Source organism: Bos taurus, chromosome 18 (genome assembly GCF_002263795.3).
Source record: "Bos taurus isolate L1 Dominette 01449 registration number 42190680 breed Hereford chromosome 18, ARS-UCD2.0, whole genome shotgun sequence".
Lineage (NCBI taxonomy): Eukaryota > Metazoa > Chordata > Mammalia > Artiodactyla > Bovidae > Bos > Bos taurus.
The window spans coordinates 39,643,740-39,648,351 of record NC_037345.1 but is presented as its reverse complement, the minus strand read 5'-3'; the positions used below and the strand labels follow the sequence as shown (position 1 = coordinate 39,648,351).

Below are 4,612 nucleotides of genomic sequence, written 5' to 3'. Positions count from 1 at the left end.
TGAGCTCCAGGCAGGCGCGGGACTCCCTCCCGCCGCAGCACGGCTCCATTCCCGGAAGAAGAGAGGAGCCGTCCTTCCCCAGCTGTCCCGGGACCCACCGGCGCTCTGCCGGCAAACACCGACTCCCGTGAGGCTGTTAGGCCAAAGGAAGCGGCTGCAGGCACTTTCCCTTCAGCGGTAAAGAAGATGTTCTGTCTGTCAGCCTTCTTAGCGCAGTGGGCAGCGCGTCAGTCTCATAATCTGAAGGTCCTGAGTTCGAGCCTCAGAGAGGGCATAATGTTTTGCTGCCATTCACAGAAAATAATCTGCTTTCCGGGATGGCGTTTACAGAGGCCCCGCGGACTCGGCAGGTAGAGGGATCCTCACATGCTGCCAGAGAACAGAAGTAAATGCTTAGGTCCACAGAGAGCCCATTCAGCCACAGCCACGAGGGCCGATCATTGTCCCATCTTCCTGCGGGGAAATGGATACAGCACTGCTGTGCGATTAAATTCGTCTCGCAACATCTGTGAAAAATCTGTTTCCTATACCACTTCTCGGAGAAGGTGATGGCACCTCACTCCAGTACTCTTGCCTGGAGAATCCCATGGACGGAGGAGCCTAGTAGGCTGCAGTCCATGGGGTCGCTAGGAGTTGGACACGACTGAGCGACCTCACTTTCAGTTTTCACTTTCATGCATTGGAGAAGGAAATGGCAACCCACTCCAGTGTTCTTGCCTGGAGAATCCCAGGGACGGGGGAGCCTGGTGGGCTGCCGTCTATGGGGTCGCACAGAGTCGGACACGACTGAAGCGACTTAGCAGCAGCAGCAGCAGCAGCATACCACTTCTGACTTCCTTTCCCCCAACTTCCTCTGTGTGCTCCCCTAATGGCTCAGCGGTAAATAATCCGCCTGGAACGCAGGAGACGCGGGTCCAATCCCTGGGTAGGGAAGATCCCTTGGAGAAGGAAATGGCAACCCACTTCACTATTCTTGCCTGGAGAATGCCATGAACAGAGGAGCCTAACTGGCCCCAGTCCATGGGACTGCAGTCAGACACCACTGAGCAACTAAAACACGACCGCCTTCCTCTACACAGATCAAGGCCGGGTCTCCACATTCTTTTTCTGCTGTCTCCTGAGACTGTATCCTTTCTCCAGTCCAGACCAGTTTCAGTTTCTGGGAAGAACTGGGCTGTCAGTGCAAGTCGTCCACGTGGCCCCGGAAAGCAAGGTGAAGGCTGGCATTGATGACCTAGGAGTGGCCAAACTTTAACTATAGCTTTAGCTAAATCCTTCCATTCTTTTTAGATTTTTTTTTAATCCTTCAATTTTTGATTATTCAGTTGACAATAGCTTCCAGTTTCTTTGTGATTTTGCCTCTACTAATTATTTAGACATATATTTCTTAATTTCCAAAACAAGGAAATTTCTTGTCCCAAAAAAGTTTCCTTTTTATTGTTTATTTCTATCTTAATTGCATTATGGTCTTAGAATATATTCTGTAAGAATTAAATACTCCGAACTTTATGGCTCAGTATTTAGTCACATCTTCTGTTTGTCATTATTACATAATTTTATTTAGATTAACATCAAATTAATGTACTGAGTTAATAATAAATTATAAATATAAATAATAAAACTTATTAATATATTATTATACTCTATTATTCCAGTAGTTTTCCTCTATTAACTTGGAAGCTGTACCCTTGTTTAGTATTCTTTTAGTAACTAGCCTTGAAATTACACTACTCTTTGACTTATCGTGACTACTCTTAACTTGGACTTTACCTTCTTTCCACAAAAGAAGAAAAAGTATACAGTTCTCTTATTTTATCTTTTCAAAGTCTTACTCTCCCAATTTACATGCCTTTTTTTTTTTTTTTTTTTCAGTTCTCTTGGGTATACATCTGATTGAATTGCTGAGTCTTATAACTCTACCTTTAGCATTTTAAAAAGCTACCAAACTGTTTTTCAAAGTGGCTGCAATGTGTTCTACTAATACAATCCCAGCAGCAAGTTATGAGGGTTCCAGTTTCTCCATAAACCCAGCAAATTTGTTACTGTCTGTCCTCTTTATTCTAGCCATCCTGCTCATGCAATATTCCTTTGCACTGTGGGTTTGGTTTGTGTTTCTCTGATAATGTTGAGCTTATTCCTGTGCTTATTGCCATCTGTATACCTTCTTTATAGAAACAGCTATTCAAATCTTCTGCCCTTTTTTAAATCGTTTTGTCTTTTGTTGTTGAGTTTTAAGAATTCTTTACACGTTTTGGATATAAATCCCATACCAGAAATATCTTTGCAAAGGTTTTTACCTCTTCTGTAGGCTGTCTTCACTTTGTTAATGGTTTTTCTTGAAGCCAACTCTTTTTTGACAAACATTACCCTTATGACAGAAAGTGAAGAGGAACTAAAAAGCCTCTTGATGAAAGTGAAATAAGAGAGTGAAAAAGTTGGCTTAAAGCTCAACATTCAGAAAACGAAGATCATGGCATCTGGTCCCATCGCTTGCTGGGAAATAGATGGGGAAACAGTGGAAACAGTGTCAGACTTTATTTTGGGGGGCTCCAAAATCACTGCAGATGGTGATTGCAGCCATGAAATTAAAAGACACTTACTCCTTGGAAGGAAAGTTATGACCAACCTAAATAGCATATTCAAAAGCAGAGACATTACTTTGCCAACAAAGGTCCATCTAGTCAAGGCTATGGTTTTTCCAGTAGTCATGAATGGATATGAGAGTTGGACTGTGAAGAAAGCTGAGCGCCAAAGAATTGATGCTTTTGAACTGTGGTGTTGGAGAAGACTCTTGAGAGTCCCTGGGACTGCAAGGAGATCCAACCAGTCCATTCTAAAGGAGATCAGCCCTGGGTGTTCTTTGAAAGGACAGATGCTAAAGCTGAAACTCCAGTACTTTGGCCACCTCATGCAAAGAGTTGACTCATTGGAAAAGACTCTGATGCTGGGAGGGATTGGGGGCAGGAGGAAAAGGGGACGACAGAGAATGAGATGGCTGGATGGCATCACCGAGTCGATGGACATGAGTCTGAGTGAACTCCAGGAATTGGTGATGGACAGGGAGGCCTGGCGTGCTGCGATTCATGGGGTCGCAAAGAGTCGGACACGACTGAGCGAATGAACTGAACTGAACTGAACTGAACTGACCTTGAAGAAATAAACAATGCATATAGAGTTGAATGTGTCCTTTTTATCCTTTTATGATCCAGTTTCTCTACTTTAGTCTCCAGAAATTACCCATCTTGTGAATTTGATCTTTAGAATTCCCTACCTTTTAAAAATACTGTGTAGAAAACATATAGACACTTGGAGTCTAATTGTTACTATAGCCCAGGACAGGATTACTATTGGGCCCTACTCTCTGTATATTTTTCCATGGAAGCTAAATAAATATATTATCGAGAGGCACAATGGCTATAGCAGGAGTCAGCAAACTACAGCCAGCAGACCAAATGTGACCCACTGCGTATTTTTATAAACAAAGTTTTATTGGCACACAGTCACATTCACATATGTGAATGCTACAACAGAGCTGAGCAATTGCAACAAGGCCTAAAATATTTACTATCTGGCCCTTTAAGTAAAAGTTTGTTATTTCCAGAGTTATAGTGACAAATACACTTCAACGTGTATAACAATTCAAATACAAGTTTATTTCTCTCCCCTGAAATATTCCAAAGGGAGAAGCTTTTCTCCATGTTTGATTTGGGGACACAGGATGCTTTCATCTCATTGTTTTGTAATCCCCTTGGACCTTCACATCACTTGCCTGGAGCTGGTAGAAGGAGACAGACAGCCTGGAGGGGACATCCCCCTACTCCTTTAGTCTTGGCCCAGAAAGGAGGCACATTCTTCACTCGTTATCTGTCAGCAAGAACCACTACTGCACAGTATCTCAATGCAAAGGATGGTACAATTGGTCCCAATCTTCATGCCTCTTCCAGGTGAATTTTAACCTACAAACTTTAGTAGGCTACTAGCTGTCTCAGCCCGGAGAAGGCGATGGCACCCCACTGCAGTACTCTTGCCTGGAAAATCCCATGAGCGGAGGAGCCTGGTGGGCTGCAGTCCATGGGGTTGCTAAAGAGTCAGACACGACTGAGCAACTTCACTTTCACTTTTCACTTTCATGCATTGGAGAAGGAAATGGCAACCCACTCCAGTGTTCTTGCCTGGAGAATCCCAGGGACAGGGGAGCCTGGTGGGCTATGGTCTATGGGGTCGCACAGAGTCGGACATGACTGAAGCGACTTAGCAGCAGCAGCTGTCTCAGCCATGCCAACTCCAAGCAGAGGCTGGAGTAAAGCAGGCCTATATGGCTTGATTCAAGGAGCTGGGTCTTTTTCAGTTTGGTGAAGACCACACAAAATATCACATCCACCAACATGAGAAGATGCCCTGAAACAGACAGGCAGCTTCTGACTGGCTCCAGATGCCAGATTGAGAATCGAGATCTTGGATATGGTTAGATCAGCTCCTGGAGTCTTAACCTGCGTCAAGAGTTGAGTTTTGTTGGTCTACCAGCATCCTGATACAAACTGAAAGTTTGTATGTGGACATACCTTGCTTCCTGAGCTTTCTTATGAGTCCAAGAATTCCCTGACACCCCCAA

General features: G+C 44.1%; 1 non-coding gene across 1 annotated transcript; it reads left to right on the top strand.

Moving 5' to 3' along the window:
- The first annotated feature begins 201 nt into the window (after positions 1-201).
- Positions 202-274, top strand: TRNAM-CAU (transfer RNA methionine (anticodon CAU)). Its single transcript has one exon. It is a non-coding gene; the product is annotated as a tRNA-Met (tRNA).
- Positions 275-4,612: the final 4,338 nt, after the last annotated feature.